General features: G+C 42.9%; 1 protein-coding gene across 1 annotated transcript in view; it reads left to right on the top strand.

Annotated features, from left to right (window-relative positions):
* MCU (mitochondrial calcium uniporter) overlaps nt 1–27055 on the top strand; it is a 279546-nt gene that overhangs the window by 103511 nt on the left and 148980 nt on the right. The gene's annotated exons all lie outside the window — the stretch shown is intronic.

The raw sequence follows: 27055 nt of genomic DNA, 5'->3' as shown, positions 1-27055 counted from the left end.
AGGCCGTCCGTACAGGACGCTCCTGATGAGCGCCCTTGCCCCCTCCCGATCCTTTTTTTTATTTTTATTTTTTTATGTGTTTTCTGAGGTCCTTTGGACCAATCACAGCGCTTTTAGCTCTGCTAATGCGCTGGGATTGGCTCAAAGTTTGTTTATTTTTTCACTTAACACTTTTTCCTGCCACGGAGCTGTCCTAACGAGAGGTCCAGACCTCTCGTTAGTTTTCCTGCCTTTTTCCTGCGTAAAGGCAATCGGAAAAGGTTAGTGCATGTCGTTTCAATGGGGTTTTCACACTAATTGCTCATCTCCATTCCGTTTTCGTTAGCTGCTACTGTCGTCGGAAAATAGGCTTAAGTGCATGGAAAGGATAGGAAATTCTTCCCTGAGGGCTCATTTAACGATGAAAAACGTTTAGTGCATCTACCTCTTAGTCTAAATTAGAATGTCTCAAGTTCCTGGAGTGTCCCCTATCCAGTCAGATTTTCAGGATGTCCATAATGGATGTGCATGAGGGAGATTTGCATGTGCTTGCTCTACTCTATGCAAATCTATCTTGTGCATATTCATTTTGGGCATCTGAAAACCTGATTGGATAGGGATACTCCAGGAACAACTTGAGAAACTGACAAGAGCTTATCAGTGGTTTATGTAGGGTCATTTTACCTCCATTTTTTTTTTGCTACTTATACTTCATGTGCACCCTAGCATCCTTCTGACTCTTTCCCAGTACCTTGTCGTACTGTTTGACAATTTTGATGTGATCACGCCAAAGATCTCTGAGCTGTTTAGTATACCCAGTCTGCTAGCCTGCTTCTTCATACTCTGTTTAGTGAACATAAATACCTCAACCCCTGCTCTGTATGTTCACTATTTTGCACACTCAAATTTATGACTGTAATTTGCATTAATTCTCATTTCTTAATCCTTGAGCTGCTTTCAGGGCTTTATTTTAATGTCGTCTGATTTTTCACAAAAGAAAAAATGCACTTTACACAAAGTGTGGAGGTACAGAAAGAGCAATGGGGATAAATATATATTACACAAATAGGTTTATTAAAAAACACATCAATTAGGTAGATTAAATACAAATCTGTCAAAACATACAGTATATCACAAAGTGCCTAGACATCAATCATAGAAAACAGAACTGGATGGCACCAGCATGACCTCAAAGCATCAAATTGTCAGTGTCCATAAATGAATCAAGCGTTCAACATATATGTGCACAAGGCCTGCATCAGGGGACTTAATTTTAAACTGAATTGATGACCAATGGAAATGGGGAAAAGGGATAGTTGAAAAACCTTAAGGAAAAAGGTAAGAAATTAACCTGGCAGCTCCCAGTTCTAGCCCTAGGCCCCCTTCTGAGCTGCTAGTTCAAGCCCCAGCTGCAGCCTCGAGTCCTCAGCTGCCTCTTTGTTCATGCTACCTTGCATTTAAAAAAAACTTCTGCCTTGAATCAGCAGCATCTGTGAAAGAAGAAAGCTGCCTTGGGCCTGCCTTCACTGTGTCCCGCCTCCTCTGATGTAATTTCCTGTTTCTGTGCGGTGACAGTGAGAGAAGGCACAAGGCATCCTTCTTCCTTCAGACACTGCTAATTCAAGGTAAGATTAAAAAATGCAGGGCAGCAGAAACTAGAAGGGGGCTGTTGTGGGAGCTAAGGGTGGGAAGGTGGGGTTGGGGCTGGCACTAGCAGCTGAGAAAGAGGGCTAGGAATGGAACTTGGAAAAAAGAGGGCTGGGGCTGAAAATGGGGGCAGGGGCTTGGCAATGGGCTGATTTAGGGGCTAGGCATTTAAGGGCTGGGGATGGGAAATAGGGGCTTATGCTGCCAGATGGTAGGCGTGACAGAAGTGGTCTGATGCAAGAAGGGACTGATTTTAGAGCTGGGGAAGAGAGAAGGGGAGCTCAGAGCTGTCGGATGGGAGTGGAAGAAGGGATCTGTGGTCCAACAAGTAGCATATGGTTTGGGGGCTGGGATATGGAAGAGAAAGGCAGATAGTATGAGGTTGGAGAGAAGCAAGGGTGTATGTAGGGAAAGGTGAAGATGGAGGGACAGAGGGATAAGTAGTGGGGTTAAGGTGGAGGAAAGAGAAACATTGGAGAAGGAGGTAGGTGGATGGAGAAGGGCATATGGGAGAAGACGCAGGGGCAAATGATAAAGGGGCAAAATAGATGGAAAGTTGTTAAGAGGGTGAGGGACAAAAAGGGGACAGATCTGTGCAAGAGGTGAGAGGGTGGAGGACAAAAAGGTGCAGATCTATAAAGGAGGTGAGAAGGTGGAAATAAAGAAGTTTAATGGAGAAATGGGAACCTGAATAAGGCGAAAAGACAAAGGGATGAGCTGGAGAGGAGATGAGTGACAGGGAAGGAACTGGAGGTTGGTAAGTGGTGAGAGGCATAGAAGATAAGCTTGGGAGGTAATACAGAAAGTGGAAATGGGCAAGCTGGTAAATAGGTGAATGGTGGAGTAGTAGTAGTGGTGGAGACTTAAGATGGTGGTGGTGGGGGGGGGGGGGAATAAAATTTAGCTACCTGTAGGTTAAAAAAAAAAAAAAAAAAAAAAACAAAAGCAGATGAGAAGTGGAGAAAAAATGACAGAAGCATCAGAGTCATAGGTAGATATAAGATTAGAGAAGAAAATGGACAGTGAAAAGCAGAAAATGGAAATTTAAATCCTGAAAAAGGACTGAGGAGAGAACCAACAAGAGAATGTGGTAAGGAGAGACCACAACCAACCCAAGTGAGAAAACAAAATGGTCAGATGACAAAGATTTTCACTATTTAGAGAAATGAGATGCCAGCTTTGAAAATGTGGTTTCTTGTACTTTGTTTTGTACAGGAGGAAATGCATTTCTTTCTTTTCTCAGTTTTCCACTGCTCATTATCTGGTTTCTTGGGTTTTCAAGTTCATTTGTTGTCTAGATATTTGTTTCTGTGTAGTCTCAAACTAGATGATGGTGTGTGTTTTCCATTTCTAATCACAGTGAAGGATTCTTTTAACATGTCGATTCTGTATTTGAGTGATGTCCCCCCCCCCCCCCCCCCCCCCTAATTGGAAGTGTTCTAGCGTGTTTGCAGTGCTGACTTGAGTATCTGTTTGCAAGATTTTATTTTATTTCTCAATGTTTTGGTAGTGGAGGAGATTTTGTTGCTGTCATTGAGGTGACACCAGGGTTTGAACAGAATGATATTGTAAACTGTTGGGAGTTTTATTAGTTGACTAGTAAAAAAGCCCCGTTTCTGATGCAAATGAAACGGGGGCTAGCAAGGTTTTCTTCTGTGTGCATGTGGGCGTGTGTGTGTCCCTGCCCTCTGCCCTCTCTCCCCTCCCCTCTCTGAGTCCTTCACTGTTACAGAGAGAGCGATTTGATTTCGTGCTTTGCTGTGTTTTCCTTCACTGTGTTACAGAGAGAGCAAGGGCGGGGCAGACACTCATGGGGAAACCAGATATCTCTCCCCCTTCACACTTCCGGCTGGAGGCTTCATAGAACGTTGGTGGTGCCTTTTATATATAGAGATTTGGGAATACTTCATGTGCATGAATAATTACACTCTATGGGGGCAATTCTATAGCTGGGCATCACAATATGGACCTGCTAATGCTGCAAGCTAAGCACCAAGATGCTGTTGGAGAAACTAGCCCAAGTTGGCACTGATGCGGTTAAATGCAGGTGTGAACAGTTACATCAGGTCTATAGCAGGCATAAATGTTCACAACTAAATGTGGAACTTGAGCATATAGCTTATTACATGTATATTCCTTGTACTTATGTACTAAATGGTTTGTATGTGTAAATTATATAATAGTGCTTTAGCACATAGGCATATAATTGTGCATTATCCCCCAGATTCTGTATAGCACGACTTAAGCTGGGCACACAACAAATCCAGTTGTATTCTGGATTTGCATATGTTTTTCATCAACAAGCCAATCGGCATAGATAATTGCCAATTAAGCAATTATTGACACTGTCATTGGAATTTACATGCATAACTGTCTAAGTATATTCTATAACGTGCTGTGTGAAAATTCTAAGTCACATAGTTGAAAATTGGGCATGGCCATGGATGAGGAATGGGTGGACTGTGGGCATTTTTAAAATCAATGCACATTTTTTAGAACACACCCGGCCAGCGTCTAATTTAGGCTTCTACATTTATACCCAGTGTTACTTGGCATAATTTTATAAACCACACAAATTTAGGTGTTCTTTATAATAAAACGCACCTCCAACGTTCTGAAGCTGACTCCGTGGCAGTGAAAGTTTGTAGGGCTCGTGCTGCCTGTAATGCTGTATCCATCTCCTGAATTGATGTCATGTACTTCTGGGTTCGTCACAAACAGCACTGACCAACCACAGGATAGCAGCATGAGGCACAACCTCAGTGTTTATAGCCTTCCCTTCTAGTTCATTCCCTCAGAGTCCTGCCCTCGCAGAAAGAGGAAATGACATCAGCAGGCGGGACTCAGAGGGAACAAAGTCGAAGGGAAGGCTACAGAGGGGCAGGGCTTTCGAAGACGCGACCGCTTCGACAGAGGTAAACAGGGGAACGAGGAAAATCGATGGATGGTTGGAGGGGGGTGCAAGGGAATGAGGAGAATCTCTGGGTGGCTGGAGGGGGAGCAGGGGAACGAGGAAAATCTCTGGGTGCCTGGAGGGGGGGGGGCAGGGGAGAGAGGAGAATCCACAGGGTGGCTGGAAGGGGGGCAGGGGAGACAGGAGAATTGAAGGGGGGCAGGGGAGACAGGAGAATCGCTGGGTGGCTGGAGGGGGGGCAGGGGAGACAGGAGAATCGCTGGGTGGCTGGAGGGGGGGCAGGAGGGAGAGGAGAATCGCTGGGTGGCTGGAGGGGGCAGGGGGGAGAGGAGAATCGCTGGGTGGCTGGAGGGGGGCAGGGGAGAGAGGAGAATCGCTGGGTGGCTGGGGGGGGGAGCAGGGGAGAGAGGAGACACACTTGCACCCAGCGGTCTCACTCTCTCTCTGTCACACACAGTCACTCTCATACACACTCTCTCAAACATACACACTCCCAAGAAAAACCTTGCTAGCGCCCGTTTCATTTGTGTCAGAAACAGGCCTGTTTTACTAGTATTCTATAAAGTACGCCTAATTGCAAGCGTATTTTATAGAATAAGCCTAAGCGTATTTCGTTTTGGCGCTGATTTTTTTTTTTAGGTGTAAATTATAGAATCAAGTCCTATCTGCGTGTAAGTACTAGAATTCTATAATATATATGCATAAATGATGTCTAACTTTAGCACTGTTATAGAATCAACATGTATATGATTTACAAAAAATTAACTAAATGTAAATTGGTGTGGGGAACTGAAGGTGAAACTAGGGGTAAGCTTAGATCCCTCCGAATAAAGCATTCTGATGCTAGATGAGGGAGAGGGATTTAGAGGAGGGAATGTTGGATGGGTAGGGGGCTAACTAATAGACTGTGGTATGGGGGGGGGAGGGGCAGAAACACTAGCACCGGCCATGATTACTCAAGCACATAACAATCAATTTTTCAGATACAGCATTGAAGGTAAATTGAATCTTAAGAGTTTTATGTTGTATTCACAGTGATTGTATCTGTTTTAATCACTGCCAGTTTTTATCACATAAAGAACGGTACAAGTTAATCTTTTGACCAAGTGTGATTTTTATATACATTTTAACTGAAGCCCGTTTTGGGCTTTTATTTGCCTGCAAAGAGGTGGGATAATGTGGGATACAAATGCAATAAATAAATAAATATAAAAGTAGGAGTAGCCTAGTGGTTAATGCAGTGGATTTTGATCCTGGGGAACTGAGTTCGATTCCCACTGCAGCTCCTTGTGACTCTGGGCAAGTCACTTAACCCTCCATTTCCCCAGGTACAAATAAGTACCTGAATATACGTAAACCGCTTTGAATGTAGTTGTAAAAACCTCAGAAAGGTGGTGTATCAAGGCCCATTTCCCTTTCCCTATTGGAGATTCTACATGGAATGTTGCTATTCCAGTAGCAACATTCCATGTAGAAACCTGCCCTTGCAGATCAGCAACGCGGCCGCGCAGGCTTCTGTTTCTGTGAGTCTGACGTCCTGCACATATGTGCAGGACGTCAGACTCGCAGAAACAGAAGCCTGCGCGGCCGCGTTGCTGATCTGCAAGGGCAGGCTTCTACATGGAATGTTGCTAGTGGAGGAGTAGCCTAGTGGTTAGTGCAGTAGACTTTGATCCTGGGAAACTGAGCTCCTTGTGACTCTGGGCAAGTCACTTAACCCTGCATTGCCCCTGGTACAAAATAAGTACCTGAATATATGTAAACCGCTTTAAATGTAGTTGCAAAAACCTCAGAAAGGCAGTATAACAAGTCCCATTTCCCTTTCCCTAAATTTAGGCACTGATTAAGCATGAATGGAGGTATGAATGATTATATCTTTTTTTTAATTCAATATATATCAAGAGACAAAGTAGCTTCTGTTGGAATGATGTGGCCTTGTACACAGGTTTTTGGTTCAAGAACAATATTATTAAAAAAAAAGTCTTTGTATAATGGAGCGACTTCAATCCATCTTTAGAACTGATTCTTTGTAGAAGCCCTTAGTAGCTCACCTAAATAAGGTTAGTCATAACCATTTTATAGTCTTATTTCAAGCTGTAAGGTAATCTGTCAGTATTATGTTTGCTTAAATGAGTGAGTCTAACAAATGTCTCGGTGGTTAATGCAACACATTAGTACTTAATCCTTTTAAATTTGTAATTGCCTATTGCTTATGTTTGATCTATTCTTACTGTACACCACCTTGAGTGAATTCCTTCAAAAAGATGGTAAATAAATCCAAATAAATAAAATAAATAAATAAATCCGAAACACTTTGGATCACAGTTGTTCACCTTTGCCATTTCTGCCCTTAATAGACTCAGCTTCTATACAAGTTAAAGGTAATGTTTTATCGCCAAGAGTTCTTTGATAGTTCTCTTACCTTTTGGTCTCCATATCACGAATGATACAGAAGTGTTTCTGTGATCTTAGTAGAATTTGTCCCCTAAAGCTGCTCATGGATTATTGCAATCTCTTTGTGGACTTCTCTCAGCTCACTTTCCATCTTTAGCTTGTATAAAATAATTATGGTTAAAAAAAACTTGATCATATGACACCTCTTCCTTTCATTCAGTGTTGGCTTTGATTAGTAGACCAGTATAAAGCTTATATTAGCTCAAAGCCTTCTATACGGGTCAGTCTCTATATCTCTTGGTAGTACAAACATATTCTCCCAGTTGCTTGCTTATCCTCTGCTCAACTTCTAGTCCATCTTTTTCAGCGATTCATTTAGATTATTCTCATGCCACAGTTTTCTGGTGCCTGGCTCCTTTTCTGTGGAACCAGATGCTAGTTCTGAACCTTCCCACCAAAATTTAAATCTCCATTGAAGACTGTCCTTTGCCCAAGGTGTTCCCAGATTAGACCAGCACATCCCTTCATTTATTTGAGTTGTGTATCATTCATTTATGATTACTAAACTTGCTGTTTTTGGTACATTTGTTCTATTCATGAGCGCTTACCAACACCTATTTTGAAGGTGGTAAGGGCTTATTTGCTAATCACTATCAGTGCTGACATGTTTCCTCTCCACCTCTGATGTGCCCCCCTCAGCCATAAAATTGAAAAAATGTAGCATGCGGTTCATGTGTGCTAATCTTACTTTACATCAAGACCTCCTGCAGTAAGCCCTTTTAAGCAACAGTAAGTACGCACTAGCGCTTACTGCAGTTTAGTAAAAAGGACCCCTTAATTTTATATATTGCCACCCTTTTATCATGGATCTAATTTGAGGTTGCACAAAATTATGTGGATCACACCAAAGCTTCTGGCAATAAAATGTGTAGTGGTGATGTAAAAACACAAAACACACGTCTTATTGCCAGAAGCTTTGGTGTGAACCACATTTTTTGTGCTGCTTTATTGATTTGTGGATTCTAACTGCTGCTTGTGGTTTTGGTTCAATTTGGGGTTTCAATAATTTAGAAGCTTACCTGCACATTCCCATTTGGCAACCTCATCAGCTATTTCTCATATTTGCGGTGCGAGGTCTGCACTTCCAGTTTCGGGCCCTTCCTTTCGGAATGGCCACTGCCCCACGCACCTTCTCCAAGGTCATGGTGTTGGTGGCGGTATTTTTGTGGAAGGAGAGTATTTGATGCATCCCTATCTTGACGACTGGCTAATTCGGGTGACTACAGCAGAGGAGAGTCGAGTGGTCACTGCAGTCCTGCAATCCTTAGGTTGGGTGGTCAATATGGACAAGTCATCTGGTTCCTACTCAGCCTGGAGTACCTTGGAGTGCGATTCGATACGAAGCAGGGGAAGGTGTTTCTCCCCGAGGGTCGGAGGACCAAGCTAGTTTCCCTTCCGGACCTTGAGTCAGTCCCACACTCGAGGAGAGCAATATGTTCAGCTCCTCGGTTCCATGACAGTGACCTTAGAGGTCATTCCGTTGGCAAGGGCTCACATGCGGCCTCTTCAGACCTTCCTTTTGAGCAAATGGTCGCCGACGTCGATGGATTATCAGCGGCGTCTTCCTTGGCCGAGACGAGCCAGGGACAGTCTTGCGTGGTGGCTCCGGCCGGCCAATTTACAGAAGGGCATTCCTCTGGCTTCTACCAATTGGGTGGTGGTCGTGACGGATGCCAATCATGTCGGGTGGGGGGCCCATTGTCTACATCGGGTAGCCCAGGGATCTTGGACCCCACTCTAAGTGACTTGGCCAATAAATCGCCTGGAGTTGTGAGCAGTCGTGAATGCTGCGGAGTTTTCAAGACCTGCTGTGAGGTCAGGCAGTTCGTGTGTTCTTGGACAACACCACGACGGTGGCCTACATCAATCGGCAGGGAGGCACTCGCAGTCTTCCCCTGGTAGAGGAAGCGTCTCGTCTTCTATTGTGGGTGGAAGTGCATGTTCTGTGTCTGTCGGCAGCGCACATTGCGGGTCAGGACAATGTTTAAGTGGATTTTCTCAGCCGGAATCTTTTGGATGCAGCGGAGTGGATGCTGTCGGACTCAGCGTTTTGGCTGATCTGTCAGCGTTGGGAATACCGGTGATGGATCTCATGGCCACGGCTTGCAATGCCAAAGTTTCCCAGTTCTTCAGTTGCAAAAGACAGCCCGGAACCACAGGATTAGATGCTCTTCTCCAGCCCTGGCTGGAACAGAAACTGCTGTATGTTTTTCCTCCATGGCCTCTGATAGGGAGGATTCTATTCCGCATAGGGCGGCATCAGGGGCTGGTCATTCTAGTGGCTCTGGATTGGCCCCGGCGTCCGTGGTATGCAGACCTCGTTCAGGTGCTCTCAGAGTCGCTGTTGTGACTGCCGTGACTCTGGATCTTCTACATCGTGGACCAGTCCAGATGGAAAATCCCTCCCGCTTTGGTCTTACGGCCTGAGAGGCGGCAACTGAGGAAGAAAGGATTTTCAGGACCAGTCATTGCCACCCTTTTGGGGGCACAGAAGCAGTCCACTTCAACAGTGTACTCACAAGTGTGGAAAGCTTTCTTGACGTGGTGTGGTTGCGTGCCGAGTCGCCTTTTCGGGCATCCATTCCAGTTATTTTGGTGTTCCTATGCGGGGCTCTTCTTCTCCAACCTCCTGTGCAACAGCCGTGCCCGTTGTGCAATTTGAATTTAGTGCTCCGAGCCCTGCAGGCCCCGCCCTTTCAGCCTTTGAGCAAGGTCTCTGAGAAGGATCTTACACTTAAGATGGTGTTTTTGGTGGCCATAACTTCGGCTCGAAGGATTTCGGAGATTCAAGCTTTGTCTTGCCGAGATCTTTTTATGCAGTTTTTTGAAGCAGGGGTGTCGATTCGGATGGTGCTGTCGTTTCTGCCAAAAGTGGTTTTGGCTTTTCATGTCAATTAGGCTATTTATCTTCCTTCCTTTCGAAGAGAGGATTACATAGTAACATAGTAGATGATGGCAGAAAAAGACCTGCACGATCCATCCAGTCTGCCCAACAAGATTAACTGCTCTATTGAGCAGGGACTGTCTCTCTATGAGGTGTTCAGCGCTGCGTGCGTTAATAATAATAAACTCATATGTGCTACTTTTTGTGTGTACCTGACCTTGATTTGTACCTGCCATTTTCAGGGCACAGACCATAGAAGTCTGCCCAGCACTAGCCCCGCCTCCCACCACCTGCTCTGCCACCCAATCTCGGCTAAGCTTCTGAGGATCCATTCCTTCTGAATAGGATTCCTTTATGTTTATCCCACGCATGCTTGAATTCCATTACCGTTTTCATCTCCACCACCTTTTGCAGGAGGGCATTCCAAGTATCCACCACTCTTTCCGTGAAAAAATACTTCGTGACATTTTTCTTGAGTCTGCCCCCCTTCAATCTATCCGGAAGAGTTTGCGTTACTTTGTTACTTGGACTTGCGGAGAGCCTTGTTTAGGTACCTGCAGGGTTCTAATGAATTTTGTCGCTCAGATCATCTCTTTGTGCTCTTGGCTAGCTCGAGGAGAGGTGAGGTGGCTTCTAAGGCATCCATTGCTCGATGGATTAAGGAGGCCATTGGGGCGGCGTATGTGTTACTCGGCCGGTCGCCTCCAGTGGCCCTGAAGGCCCATTCTACTCCAGCACAGGCGGCTTCTTGGGCGGAGGCGTCTGCCTTATCTCTGGAAGAGATTTGTCAGGCGGCTACTTGGGTGTCCTGTCATACTTTTGCGAAGCATTACAGATTAGATGTTTCTGCTCGGGAAGATGCAAGATTTGGGGCGGGAGTGTTGGCGCGGGGAGCGTCGGCTTCCTACCCTACTTAGGGATTGCTTTGGTACGTCCCACCAGTTCCTGGATTCATCTGCTGCAGGTGACAAGGAAGGTAAAATTATGTCTTACCAGATAATTTTCTTTCCTTTAACCGCAGCAGATGAATCCAGGATCCCTCCCTAGCTCAACCGACTGTTTTCATTTTCTTCGGGGAGTAGATTGTTTTCCTTCCGGGTTCTTTTTTGCAGAGTTCAGGCAGATATGGGAACACTGAAGGGATTTCTGTTTGTGAAACAAGTGGAAGTTGATTCAAGTTTGTTTGGTTCTCTGTTTTTAATAGTGAGGATAGTTTCTTGTTATGTTTCGTATTCTTGCCTTGGTTACTGCTTACGAATGACAAACTAACTTAGAAAGGGGCTTGGCCGTCTGGCATCACTGCCTTCAGTTTGTTTATTTCTATCTCCACCTGCTGGTAGACGGACTTAACCCACCAGTTCCTGGATTCATCTGCTGCGGTTAAAGGAAGGAAAATTATCAGGCAAGACATAATTTTACCTTGTGGTTGATAAACAGAGATTGCCTATATGAGTGCTTATATCAAGGCTGCATCGGAATGGTTAAAGGCAAGTGCAGCTCCAGTATTATTTCAATATATTTGGTGTATATACAATGTCGCAGTATATTCACAAAACAATTCACATGAAAATTTCATATATTAAAAAGATAGAGCGCTCCCCTGTGGGACACCTTCTAGTATTAAAACCTAATATGAACATGAAATAAACTGGGTTCAAATTCCAGATCATAGAATTCAAGAATTTTAAAATGAAGTGATCCAATGTAGTGAAAGTGGCTGTCTAAAATTTTTTTTTCTATTTTGGTCCTTTTTTTTTTTAAAGAGCACAACCAAAGTAGATAAGTCTCTGTGCATGCACAAGCTGAAACCCATGTGGTTGATATGCCTCAGTATGCTGTTTTACATTAACTCTGCAATTTCTGAAACATCACCAGCTCAATCTTTGCCAAAAATATGAATCTTGAAGTTGATTTATAGTTGGAGGGATCAGACTGGTCCAAGGTGGATTTAAGTTTTTTAAAAATAGGACAAGCACTTGCTCTGTTAAGGAAGCTGGCGTTATTCCAGCTGTTAATGAAGCATTAACAATCTGACTCAGAAATGGGGTCATTAGCTCCTTCAAACCTTTAATAATCCAGGAGGAACATACTTCTAAAGGACAAACTGAACTAGTCATATGTGAAAGTTTTTAATAACTTGTCACATATGCTCTTGACCTTGACTTTCCAGTGCATTCCTGGTCTTGCTTCCCATATAAATGATTTTTGCTGTACCATTCTAATTCTTATCTTCCTTGCACCCAGCCTCACATTTATCACATCCCTTACAAAAGTTTCAGATTTATGCTTTTAACTCCATAAGCCCGTCTCTTAATGTCCAAGATGCTAGCTACTATGTCTTTCTATCAAACCAAAATTCTGTTACTTTCTCTTGACCTTAAGTGAATAAATCTCTACTTGTGTCTTTACCATAAAAACAATGGAAGAAAGTACTCTGTTCAAGTTGTCTTCCCTGCCATTATAGTAAGACAGACTAACTGGCCTATACTTACTGGCTTTTTCTTTGTTTATGTGAAGAGGGACCACATCTGCCCTTCTCCAGTCCACTGGGCCCATTCCCATTTCCCCAAGAATGATTTGAATAGAAATGCTAGTGGCACTGCTGGATCTTCTGTGCTATTTTAGGATGCATCCCACCATCTTGCCCACATTAAGCTATGGCTGTGCAGTATTCAGTATTAAAGAAGTCGGAAAAGATTCAAAGAAGAGCGACCAGAATGATAAAGGAGATGAAACTCCTCTCATATGAAGAAAGGCTGAAGAGGTTAGGGCTCTTCAGCTTGGAAAATGGACTGTTAAGGGGAGATATGATTGAGGTCTATAAAATCCTGAGTGGGGTAGAATGAGTGGAAGTGAATCTTTTTTTTTTTTTTTTTTTTCCCCCTCTTTCAAAAAGTACAAAGACTAAGGGACACTTAGTGAAGTTACATAGTAACATAGTTCACTAACTTACATGGAAATAGTTTTACAACAGGAGGAAATTATTTTTACTCAACAAATAGTTAAGCTCTGGAACTCGTTGCCGGAGGATGTGGTAACAGTAGATTACATAAGTACATAAGTATTGCCATACTGGGAAAGACCAAAGGTCCATCAAGCCCAGCATCCTGTTTCCAACAGTGGCCAATCCAGGTCACAAATACCTGGCAAGATACCAAAAAAAGTACAAAACATTTTATACTGCTTTATCCCAGAAATAGTGGATTTTCCCCAAGTCCATTTAATATTTGTCTATAGACTTTTCCTTTAGGAAGCCGGCCAAACCTTTTTAAAACTCCGCTAAGCTAACCTCCATTACCATATTCTCTGGCAACGAATTCCAGAGTTTAATTACATGTTGAGTGAAGAAAACATTTCTCCGATTCGTTGTAAATTTACTACATTGTAGCTTTATCGCATGACCCTTAGTCCTAGTATTTTTGGAAAGCATAAACACACTTCACATCTACCCGTTCAACTCCACTCATTATTTTAGAGACCTCTATCATATCTCCTCTCAGTTGCCTTTTCTCCAAGCTGAAGAGCCCTAGCTGCTTTAGCCTTTCCTCATAGGAAAGTCGTCCCATCCCCTTTATCATTTTGTCACCCTTCTCTGCTCCTTTTCTATTTCCACTATATCTTTTTTGAGATGCGGCGACCAGAATTGAACACAATATTCGAGGTGTGGTCGCACCATGGAGCGATAAAAAGGCATTATAACATCCTCATTTTTGTTTTCCATTCCTTTCCTAATAATACCTAACATTCTATTTGCTTTCTTAGCCACAGCAGCACACTGAGCAGAAGGTTTCAACGTATCATCAACGACGACAACTAGATCCCTTTCTTGGTCCGTGACTGCTAACGTGGAACCTTGCATGTCATAGCTATAATTTGGGTTCCTCTTTCCCACATGCATCACTTTGCACTTGCTCACATTAAACGCCGTCTGCCATTTAGACGCCCAGTCTCCTAGTCTCGTAAGGTCCTCTTGTAATTTTTTACAATCCTTTTGTGCTTTAACAAATTTGAATAATTTTGGTCATCAGCAAATGTAATTACCTCACTAGTTACTCCCATCTCTAGGTCATTTATAAATATGTTAAAAAGCAGCGGTCCCAGCACAGAGCCCTGGGGAACCCCACTAACTACCCTTCTCCATTGAGAATACTGACCATTTAACCCTACTCTCTGTTTTCTATCTTTTAACCAGTTTGTTAATCCACAATAGAACACTACCTCCTATCCCATGACTCTCCAATTTCCTCTGGAGTCTTTCATGAGGTACCTTGTCAAACGCCTTCTGAAAATCCAGATACACAATGAGGCATATTTTCAAAGCACTTAGCCTTCCAAAGTTCCATAGGTTTCTATGGAACTTTGGAAGACTAAGAGGCATATTTTCAAAGCACTTTGGGAGGCTAAGTTTCATAGGTTTCTATGGAACTTTGGGAGGCTAAGTGCTTTGAAAATGAGCCCCAAAGTGCTTTGAAAATATGCCTCAATATCAACTGGCTCACCTTTATCCACGTTTGTTCACCCCTTCAAAGAAATGTAGTAGATTGAGGCAAGATTTCCCTTCACTAAATCCATGTTGACTTTGTCTCATTAATCCATGCTTTTGAATATGCTCTGTAATTTTGTTCTTAATAATAGTCTCTACCATTTTGCCCGGCACTGACGTCAGACTCACCGGTCTATAATTTCCTGGATCTCCTCTGGAACCTTTTTTAAAAATCAGCATTACATTGGCCACCCTCCAATCTTCCGGTACCACGCTCGATTTTAAGGATAAATTACATATTACTAACAATAGCTCCGCAAGCTCATTTTTCAGTTCTGTGAGTACTCTGGGATGAATACCATCCGGTCCAGGAGATTTGCTACTCTTCAGTTTGTAGAACGCCCCATTACATCCTCCAGGTTTACAGAGAATTCATTAAGTTTCTCCGACTCGTCAGCTTCAAATACTGTTTCCAGCACCAGTATCCCACCTAAATCTTCCTCGGTGAAGACCGAAGCAAAGAATTCATTTAATCTTTCCTCTATGGCTTTGTCTTCCCTGATCGCCCCTTTTACTCTTCTGTCATCTAGCGGTCCAACCGATTCTTTTGCCGGCTTCCTGCTTTTAATATACCTAAAAAAATTTATTATGTGTTTTTGCCTCCAACGCAATCCCTCTTAGCCTTCCTTATCAGTGCTTTGCATTTGACTTGACATTCCTTATGCCGTTTCTTATTATTTTCAGTTGATTCCTTCTTCCATTTTCTGAAGGATTTTCTTTTAGCTCTAATAGCTTCCTTCACCTCGCTTTTTAACCACGCCGGCTGTTGTTTGGTCATCCGTCCTCCTTTTTTAATATGTGGAATATATTTGGCCTGGGCCCCCAGGATGGTGTTTTTGAACAGCATCCATGCCTGATGTAAATTTTTGACCCTCGCAGTCGCTTTTCTTTTTTTCACCCTTCTCATTTTATCATAGTCTCCTTTTTTAAAGTTAAATGCTAACGTATTTGATTTCCTATGTATACTTACTTCAAAGCTAATGTCAAATCCGATGATGATATGATCACTGATATCAAGCAGCCCCAGCACCATTACCTCCCGCACCAGATCATGCGCTCCACTAAGGACTAGGTCTAGAATTTTTCCTTCTCTCATCGGCTCCTGTACCAGCTGCTCCATAAAGCTGTCCTTGATTTCATCAAGGATTTTTTACCTCCCTAGCGTACCCCAATGTTACATTTACCTAGTCAATATCGGGGTAATTGAAATCACCCATTATTATCGTGTTGCCCAGTTTGTTTGCGTCCCTAATTTCCTTTAACATTTCTGCATCCGTTTGTTCATCCTGGCCAGGTGGATGGTAGTACACTCCTATCACTATCCTGTTCCCCTTTACACATGGAATTTCAATCCACAGTGATTCCAAGAAGTGTTTTGTTTCCTGCAGAATTTTCAATCTATTTGATTCAAGGCTCTCGTTAATATACAATGCTACCCCTCCACCAATTCGATCCACCCTATCACTATGATATAATTTGTACCCCGGTATGACAGTGTCCCACTGGTTATCCTCCTTCCACCAGGTCTCAAAGATGCCTATTATATCTAATTTTTCATTTAGTGCAATATATTCTAACTCTCCTATCTTATTTCTTAGGCTCCTGGCATTCGCATATAGACATTTCAAACCTTTTGTTGTTCCTATTTACATGATGCTTAGTACTTGACAGTATTAATTTGCAATCTTTTGTCAGATTTTTATTTAAGGACACCTGATCTACTACGGTCTCTTTTGCAACCTCACTATTAGGATACCCTATGTTCCCTGTTTTGGTGATATCTTTGAAAGATACCTTATCCTGAACCATGCGCTTTTGAGTGACTCTCGGCCTTCCCCCCGTTTCTAGTTTAAAAGCTGCTCTATATCCTTTTTAAATGCCGATGCCAGCAGCCTGGTCCCACCCTGATTAAGGTGGAGCCCATCCTTTTGGAATAGGCTCCCCCTTCCCCAGAATGTTGCCCAGTTCCTAACAAATCTAAAACCCTCCTCCCTGCACCATCGTCTCATCCATATATTGAGATTCCGGAGCTCTGCCTGTCTCTTGGGCCCTGCGCGTGAAACGGGTAACATTTCAGAAAATGCTACCCTAGAGGATCTGGATTTGAGCTTTCTACCTAAGAGCCTAAATTTGGCTTCCAGAACCTCTCTCCCACATTTTCCTATGTCATCCACATGTACCAAGACAGCCGGCTCCTCCTCAGCACTATCTAAAATCCTATCTAGGTGACGCATGAGGTCTGCCACCTTTGGACTAGGCAGGCAAGTCACCAGGTGATCCTCACGTCCACCAGCCACCCAGCTATCTATATACCTAATGATCGAATCACCAACTACAACAGCTGTCCTAACCTTTTCCTCCCAGTCAGCACTTGGAGACATATCCTCGGTGCGAGAGGATAGTATATCCCCTGGTGGGCAGGTCCTGGTTACAGGAGTACTTCCTACTTCACCAGGGTGATGCTCTCCTTCTAGGAGACCTCCCTCCTTCAAGGTAGCACAGGGGCTACCAGACTGGAGGTGGGACTTCTTTACAACATCCCTATAGGTCTCCTCTATGTACCTCTGTCTCCTTCAGCTCCACCAAGTCTGCTACTCTAGCCTCAAGAGAACGGACATGTTCTCTGAGAGCTAGGAGCTCTTTGTATTGGGCACACACATGACATCTCACCAACTGGGAGATAATCATACATTATTATTATTAACATTTGTATAGCGCTACCAGACGCACGCAGCGCTGAACACATGACATAGAGAGAGACAGTCCCTGCTCTACCGAGCTTACAATCTAAAAATACAGACAGACAAGACAACTGGGTGAGAAGGAACAAGGGGAGACAATTGAGTAGTAGCTAGGAGCTAAAAGCAGTGGTGAAAAGGTGGGTCTTTAGCATAGCATAGATGTGACACTTGATGCAAAAGACTGGATAGCACCCCTTTCGCTGCTGGACTGCTGACTCCATCTTAGTGTTTTTGAGTTTTTCAGTAATTTAAAGCTTGCTACAGTATTAAGGATATTAGCCTAATATAAAAGTGTTTTTAGTTTATATGGTATATTGTATGATTTATTTAGTGTTTCCTTCTTAGATGGTAATGAAATGTATTTAAAACTCTGTAAGAACACTCCTTACTTGTTACCCTAATTACAATAACTGACTATAAACGAAGAGTTTCCTAGGGGTGTTAGGGAGGGTGGGCGGGAAGACTAAACTAGATCCTGCAGTGCCTGCTAGATTCTATCTGTTAATGCTGTGGTACAAAGTTTTTAAAACTAAGTGGAAAAGACTATGGAGATTAGTTGATAAAATTTGCTTTTTATATTTTTATTTTGCCTAACACTAACCTACAATTCTTCCTTTAAACCCCAATTTTTAAGTTCCCAAAGCACAAAGTAAAATAGCGTTCGCTTACCAGAGAAATGTCCTCTTCTCTCGGAACTTCTCAGAAAGTTCCAAGAGAAAACCCAGTTAGTTTATCTGGGTTTAAAAAGATGTGGACAAGTTCCTGGAGAAATCCATAGACTATTATTGAGATGGACATGGGGAAGCCACTGCATGCCCCAGGATTGGTAGCATGTAATGTTGCTACTAACTGGGTTTCTGCTAGGTACTTGTGACCTGGCTTGGCCAGTGTTGAAAACAGAATATCAGGCTAGATGGACAATTGGTCTGACCCAGTATGTGCTTAAATTGGCAGAGGAATTCAAATGAAAGAATTAGACTCCATGCCAATTACTGAAAACATTTGTTTTCTGAGTCATCTTGCGTTATTTTTCCATGTTGGCTCTTGTCCATGTTTCTAATGTGCATATGTAGCTGACATTAGGTAATAGTTGTCCTAGGCTCAGAAGTTTATCTACAGAAGGATCGTACCTGTACCTTTATATTCCATTACATCCTATTTCCTCTGTTCAGTAGCTGAGTGGGAACTCAATATATTTCATTCCTTTGAGTCACTGAGACTTTCACTCCAAAGGGTAAATTACTGTCTCTCCTTTATATGATTATAAAAATGTAGTTTAATTTTGATTTGCAGCACTGAAGCTGTTGCAGTTTGAAATAGCTCATATCAGTTTTGAGCACTCTAATGAGCAGTATATTATGTTTCAGTACACTGAGAGGTTGGTGAATGTCTGTCTGGAATTGCCTACCAGCAGAGTTGGTAGTGATCAACAGCGTCAGAATTCCAACATGTTTGCAGCAGATGCAGAGGACATAGGAAGGAAATAATGGGAGAATGACTAAGGTCTGCAGTAATTTGGGTAACCCTGCTGATTAGATAACTTATATTAGTATGCATGTCACTTTTTATTCTATCCAACTCAGTAGAAGTTGGAAAGAATAGTACAAAAAGGTCGAGTATGTCTGGGGGCAGAATAACTCCAAATATTTCATAGCATGGGAAGAAACTTGGCATATGGGCAAAATCAATAAAAGGACACGGTTCAAAAAGTAAGTTGGCCAAATTAGAACAGGGAATCCAGAAAAATGAGTCTCCAAAATATGGCTCAATCTATTTGTAAGGGAAAAAGTTCTAGCTACAGTAGCATAGAAACTTGGAGTGAAATCTAGCAGTTAAAAATCCAGGGTAAGGCAGTTTAAAAGTTGGAATTCCCTAGTCTTCCAAAACCCACAACTGCCATATCACCCCAAAAACTAGCCTGTTTCTTAAAAAAAAAAAAAAAAAAAAAAAATCCTTCCCCCACAACTGCCGTGCCACCCTGCTGACTGCCACCACCTCTAAAAGCTAACCCCCTGTAATTGCCCCAGTGTCCCACAAACAGTCTCCTGCAACTGCCCTGGTATGCCATTGGGCGCAGCAATAGATCAAACCAGTGGCAAACTTTGCACATACTTGGCCCACATGTTTAGGGGGCCCTTGTGAGATGTCTGCAGGTCTCAGGAGGCTAGGATTACCAACTATGTGGCTTTTTTTTTTTCCATAAGTCAGAATTTTACATTAATGTCCAGAAAGTAGAAAGATAGTTTAAAAACCCCTAACCCAACCCCCAACCCTCAGCAAGCATTTGAGTGAGTGTGTCCTGTAACTAGCAGCAGTGACTGTAGGTAGGATCTATCTAATAGGAAGGCAGTGGGGGAAGAAGACTCACAGGAAGGCAGGAGGATCTGAAGAAGTTTGTTTGACACACACACACACACACACACACACACACACAGACACAGACACACACAGACACACACAGACACACAGACACACAGACACACAGACACAGACACAGACACACACACACACACACACACACACACACACACACACACGTCAGTGTTTGGGGGGGCAAAATAACTCTGAAAATTTTATGTAATGGGATAAAACTTAGCATGAAGGAAAAACCAGCATAAAGACATGGTTCAAAAATGGACCAAATCATACTGGGGGTCCCAGAGAAATAAGCCCCCCACCCCCATGGTCCAATTAATTTCTGTGAGGAGTTACAGCTTCTGTAGCATAGAAACTGCCCTGCAGTGAAACATAAGAGTGGGAATTCGTCCTTTCAAACTGTCTCTCCCCATGCTCTGCTCTTCCAAATTACCCCATCCCAAAAAATACCACACTCTGCACAAGCTAACCCAACCCCTAGAAACTACCCTTGCAACTACCCCACCATCCCACAAAATGCTGTCACCCCTAAAAATTACCACCACGACACCCAACTACCCTGCAAACTTCCCCCCACTGCCCTAAAATTCTCTTCCCACAATGCCAACCCCTTGCAAACTGCCCATCCTCAAGAATTACCCCTCCCAAATGTCCTTGCACCCTACCCCACCTCCCAAAAATCTCTGCTATTGTTCCATCTCCCAAAACTATCCCTGAAACGTATCCAGAACTCCACAAAGTGCTTCCTACAACTTTACTGCTATCCTGCAAACTGCCCTATCAATGCCATGGTCTTGCATGCTTTCCCCACTTGTTTATGATTTTGAAACTGAATTGATGTACCGTAGACTGTCCATAAAGTCCCTGGTATTGAGGGGACATATAACCAGTCATCGGTAGGATTGACTAGAAGGCTTTTGACTAGAAGGTTTTTCTCTAAAGGGTACCTTATGGCCATCTGACTCCTTATTCCTAAGGGGATATTTGGAGAATCACTAGTAATCATGTCTGTCATAGGGTTACCTTTAAATATTAGATTTTCTACAGGAATGAGAGAAGACAGAGGATAAAGTTATATATTTTATTCATGCTTACCAATACAAGGCAACGTAGTCAGAGACAGCAATCAAACTTCAATACAGACCGACAAGGCTTCCGGCAGCATCTGGGTCTTCTGCCAGCCACTCTCAGATTTAGCCCCGCTTTTATACCCTCTCTCTCCATTGAAAGTAATGGGGCCCATAGACTGCTATGATAAAGTTGTTTATGCCAAACTCAGTCAACCGCAGATCCCCCTCTCACCCGCCTTTCTTCTATTTTAGGTTCCTTAATTTTGCATCTGCAATTTTTTCTAACTGACACGTAGCCTTAAAGTTTCCATTTCATAACTCATGTTGCAATTCATCTTCCATTTTGTATCTTCAGACTACAACTGAACTTCCATTTTGATTATAGTCCCCTTGGCCTTACTTTTCCATTTCCAGTCATCTAGACTTCCTTTTAGGCTTAATTACTAGGCCATGCTTTTCCAACAGGGCCTCAATTATACCAGCCATTGATTTTTAACATTACCGGTTGTTTTTAAGAGTCTAAACTCCAAGGTTTTGCCTTCCACCATTCCAGTGGAGCCCAAGGAGGGCTCCTAGCTGTACCATATCTCTACAAAACGTTTGTAGTATTACAGCAGAACTTCTACAGGCAATTACAGCCCAGGTCTGATGACATAAAGCAGGGGTAGGCAACTCCGGTCCTCGAGAGCTGCAGGCAGGTCAGATTTTCAGGATATCCACAATGAATATGCATGAACTTGATTTGCATATACTGCCTCCACGGTAAATCTATCTCCTGCATATTCATTGAGGATATCCTGAAAACCTGACCTGCCTGCGGCTCTCGAGGACCGGAGTTGCCTACCCCTGACATAAAGTAACTTGTAAGTGAGTCACAGCGCAGCTTCCATGCACTTCCCTGTAAGCCTGTGTATTTAATTGTCTGCCATAGTAAGTGCCATGCTGGGCCAGACTAAAGGTTCATTGAGTCCGGCATCTTGTCTCTGGTTGGTTGCTGCCAGCTCATTAGGGAGTACCCATCAGGATTCCAATGACTAGACCCTTGTCTTGTTTCTTGCTCCCTTGGATAGGCAGTGGCTTTCCCAAGCCAACCTGGCTGCTGATGACTTATGGACTTTTCCTCCTAGATGAGGAAGGTGTGCCAGGCCAAAAGAACAGAAGAGTGCTTGCAGATTGAGCCTCGTGCCATCTTTGATGTGTGCTCCTCGGAAAGCTGAAGGGGGTGGGATTTGATATACTGTCTTCCTGTGGTTAGTCAAAGCAATTTATATATTATATACTTGTACTTATTTTGTACCTGGGGCAATGAGCCATAGGAATGTATTTTTGCACCCCTCGACCTCACTTCTGAGTGGGAAGAAAGCACCAGGACTCGGATGAGAGTATGAGCAAGGGCATTCCAATATCCTTTCCCCCGAGTTCATCCAAATTATGTACAGAACCTTTGTCTCTATGCAGAAACTCCAGGTATTGGCCCTAGGATGTAGGGGAGGAAAGACCCTGGACCAAGATCTTTCACAGCCACCTTGGGGTTGAAGTGGGCCTGTTCTGCAAAGGAAGTGCTTCATGTCCTGGACTGGAACCTGGGCCTGCAAGAGCAGTCAGTTGAAACCAGTCTCTATAAGGGATTTGTTGAAGGTGGGGAACTAGCTAGTGATCACTCTTAAAGCAGAGCTTGCCTTGCTTATTGAGAGGATGACTTGCCAATCTGAGGATTTCCAAGAGAGACACGCCCTTTCTGTGTGTTCTCCACCACTATCTTAAGACAGCCTTGAGATCCTTCTCCTGCCATAAAAATCCATCCAGACTGATAGTGGCCATTGCCAAACTTTCCATTTCTGAAGATGTTAGGTTTTTTTTCTATGCCAAAAATGTTTGCTGCCATTTCTGTTGTGATGAGAATGATCATCCCAGTAGAAGGTGGCATTGCCCTTGGGGGATTTGCAGGACCGAAAGGTGGAGACTATCCTGAAGCAGGCCTTTGATGTGACTTTGTTATAACTGCAGACTTGGAAGTTTTCTGCTTTCCTGGCTTACATCTGTGTCTGACAGATGGGGATTCCTGCACCAGGCCTAACATCTTCCTCTAGACAAGGATGGATAAAGACCTGGCCTTGAGCTCATTGAAGGTCCAAGTAGCAGTTGTCTCCTGCTACAGGGGAATAGTGTAGGAGGAGTCAATAATAGAGCACCCTGAGGTTCTTTTTTTTTTTTTTGGGGGGGGGGGGGGGGGGGGGAAGCAATGTATCTCAAAGAAATTAGTGCATTTGGACAAACAGTTTTTCAAGGCTTTTTAATTTTAGTTGTCTCCTCTCTCGTATTCCAATGTAATTTACCCCCAAAATAAAAAAAATAATAAAAATGGGGTAGTCCTTAAGTAAGGGATTTCTTCCTTGTGTGGTCAATTCATCTTGTTGACAGAGCAAGCAAATTTGCTGTCCTGATAGTTTTCTTTAGCCAGGAAGATATGACACACACACAAAGCTTACCCACCTTCTCAAGCTGTTAACTCCTACACTCTGTACTGAATTGAGGGCTCTTGAGTGATGTATTTTAACAGTGTTTTATGCAGTTGACCACACATTTATCCTGTTGTATATGGAGAACCCTGTTACAGGTAAGCAAATTCACTTTACTGCCCGCATAGCTGACCAGTAGCAGCAGCTCCATCTTTAGTGGCATGTGCTTATTGACCACACCGCCTTTGCTCTGTTAGAGCTCATTCCTGCAGTCAGTCGTCAGCCATACCAGAGCTCCTGCTTTTTTTTTAGCTGGAAGGATGGTTTGTCGCAGCTGCTTTTGTATTTGCAGCCTCTCATAGGCTATAGCTATGTGGCACAAGAATATGTGAGTGGATATTTGGAAGAGGGAAGTGTAGGACCTTGCAGTGGCCTATACATGATCTAAATTTGCATATTTTCCCAAATATAGAAATTTCAGGGCTCCCATCGTTCCTTTAGCACAGCTCATACCCAAAATAGTACAAATAGTATAGTAACATAGTAAATGCTGGCAGATAAACCCACACTGTCCATCCACTCTGCCTAAAAAGGTGGCCAGGGTTGAATCTAGCACTCTGCAGCGGTTCCTCATGATTAAACACTGGCATTCCTAATCTCTTATCTCCCTGCCAGTTTTGGGGCACAGACTGTAGAAGTTTGTCCAACACCAGTCCACTCCAGCTTTGATGCTGGTCTCATTGCCATTTATAGGACTCAGCCTGTAGAAGCCTATCCAGCATTGGTCTTCCTAAACTCTGAAAAGCTGCCGTCAAAGTGCACTCCAGCTATTGTGTCATGTAAGGTTTTGTTTTTAAACACTTATTATTATTTTGTACATATCCCAACAAATGAGGTAATACAGTAATAGGAAATATACATATCCCTTAATATAATACTTTGGAAACCAAAGGAAAGAGAAAAATAATATATGTTTGTCCACTATAAATGCAATTTGATCCAAGAATTAGAAATTAATAAAATTAACAAAATATTCTTAGAAAAATAATCCCAGACTATCATATACCCATAAAGCTCTCCCTAGCTTGCCCTTAACAATGTGATATGAGTCTAGGCAGTGACTTTTATTTTCTGTTTGGCCACAAGAAATTCTTCCAATTGTTTAGGTTCAAAAAATTGAAATTGTTTACCCTGAAATATCACAAAACATAGACAAGGAAATTTAAACAAAGTTGGCTTGTAAAGCCAATATTCTCGGCCGGAAGGTCAAGAAGGCCTTAAGCCTCATCTGTGTCTCTCTTAAAAGGTCAGGAAATACATGGACTTTTGATCCCAAAAATTGTGTGTCCAAATGTCTAAAAGAAAGTTTCAAAACAGCATTCCGATCTAATTCAAAAGCAAAGGATACCACCACAGTAGTTCTCTGTGTAATTATTTCCAATGAGGATTCTAAAAAGGATGTTAGATTCATATTTTTTTTTTATCTTGATCTTGACCTCACAGGGCGGCGCCTCCCACAGGTTTCCCTGAGGCCAGTATATACTCGGCTCGCATAATAGGAAGTAATGAATCTCCAGGTATCCCCAGAAACTCAATTAGATATTTCTTAACCACATGAATAAGTACTATAAGAGGAGACCTGGGAAAATTGAGTAACCTCACGTTAAGTCTTCTAATCTGATTTTCTATGTATTCTAAACAACGATGTATAAAATTCTTATCTTTAACTGTGGTTAAACCCAAAGTTTCCAGTTTTTGAATTTTGCTTTCCAAGGAATCCAATCTAGAGGACTGCTGTGCAGATGCTTGTGCTTGAAGAGAAGCCTCCGATAAAACTTTAATATCTTTAGTATTTTTCAATGTCAAAGTTTGTAAAGAGGAATGCATGTCAAATGCATGGTCCCATATTGACTCCAATGTCATGACAGCTGGTTTAACAAAACCCTGCGAAGTTAAAGCAGGTGTAGGCAAGTTGGAAAATTGAGAAAGAGTACTCACAGTTTGCTGAGGCAAAATTGAGGCTGCATTTTATAGCAAATCTTGCAAAAAATGCAAGCTTCCCAATGCTATGGATATGTGTCCTCCCTGAGCTCCCAGGTCGTCACTCACAGCAGAACTGGGGTCAGGACAATCCAAAGCAGCACTACTTCCTGGCTAGGGGGAGCTTCCCGCTCCACGGGGCTCAAGGAATCCCAGCCTACTCTGCTCACTGACGCCACCGCACTGGCAGAAGGGGAGGAAGACTACACGGGTCTCACCAGGACTCTGAAGTCGTCGAGAGTCTTCTGTTTCAGGGCAGGAGTCGGGAGTGTCCTGCACCTTTCCTCTTCTCTTTCTCATGCTCAGCTAGGGAAGAGCTGTTAAAAAAATGCCTGAGTCAAGACACTGTCAGAGACAGGATGTGGAGATCTAGTGCAAAATTCTGAGATGGATTTTCTTAATTTTTCTTGATAGCTCTAATTCATCCTAGAAAGCGGGAAGAGGATGAGGGGTGTGGTCATTTTAGGAGGTACAAGCTTCAAGTTGTGAACCAGGATCAACTCAATAGCTGGCTATTAAATGTTGCAATAACTTAGGTTTATATATAGAATTAAAACCTTACTGCAGACTGTCGGAGAATGTATTCTTGGTTTGATGTAATAAAGCAGGTTCACTTTGTATTAAATGATTGACAGCTGCAGACTGAAAGGTTTTAGATATTTTGCTAATCTGTACAGTCTGAGCCCTGCATGCTCATGCATCCTGAGCACAAGATTGCACCCCTGTGGAGCAGCGGCGGCAGAACCCTTTTCTGCAGCATGGGGACTTTGAACTACTCTATCGATTCTGTCCTCTAACTGTGATATGGCTCATCTTGGAAATTACTCAGGTTACGTTCTTTGGTGTCATATTTGGTAGTAACTCAGCTGCCTCAAGTTACAGTCTTGAGTCTGTGGAAACGGCAAATTCATTTGCCTGGTTGGCTAGCACTTTTGAAGGTATTAAACCAATGGCTGTATTGTGAAAGCAAGTTGGAAAAGAAGGAAAGGAACTGGGATTAGATGAACGTTACTCAGCCTAGCAGAAAAGTGTCAGGGTTGGAGTTGGGTGTGAGACAGTGAAGGTAGGTTTAGTTCTGATGCCCTGGGTAATCCCTTTTGAATTCCGGCAGTGGTTTGTTGCTCTAGGAGCAAAGCATGTATCTAGTAAACAAAAATTGATTTGTATTGACCTCCACCCCACTGTAAAGAATATAATCTTTGAACTACTGTAAGACATGTAACTTTTATATTTGAATGTATGTTTAATTACTCTAGCACTGCTCCCACTGCAGGAATTCCTCTCTTTGGATTTTGAGAGCTGCAGAACCAGTTACTCATGAGGAGCTTCAGGCACTGTACATCTCTCCTCTTGAATTAGCCTCTAGATGGGTTTCTTCTTGTTATGGTATGCAGAAAGCAAGTTTCTCTTTGTCTGGGTGTGTGCTTCAGTGTGACCTGCTGCTCTTAGGGAGAAGACATTCATTTCATGAGATGTTTGACTCTGGCAGCATGTTTAGGAAAGAACCAGAAAAGAGGTGCTAGACCTTGTGGACCTACCACCCAGAAATGCTAAAAGATCTTCCCTAACCTTTCTTAACCTACACTTCCCCAGCTGCAAAGGATTAAAATACAAACTAACACACTTGACCACCTTTTTCTATTTGAGTACGCAGCTGTGGAATGCACTTCCAAATCAATTGAAAGCGATCAATGAATTAAGTAACTTCTGCAAATCTCTAAAAACTTCTCTTTAACAAGGCCTACCATGAAAACCCGTAACTAATCCACAACATTTATCCACCTTTACCAGATTATATCTTTATATAACTACCTGACCAATTCCTCTTGTTTTCCTTGATTTCTTTGTAACACCAATTGTACTCTTTACCCTGGTATGGTGACCCCATATCAGGTCTTTGTAAGCCAAATTGAGCCTGTGAATAGGTGGGAAAATGTGGGATACAAGT

This window comes from Microcaecilia unicolor, chromosome 5, assembly GCF_901765095.1.
Source record: "Microcaecilia unicolor chromosome 5, aMicUni1.1, whole genome shotgun sequence".
Lineage (NCBI taxonomy): Eukaryota > Metazoa > Chordata > Amphibia > Gymnophiona > Siphonopidae > Microcaecilia > Microcaecilia unicolor.
Note: the sequence above shows the minus strand (reverse complement) of the source record. Positions and strands in the feature narration are given on the sequence as shown.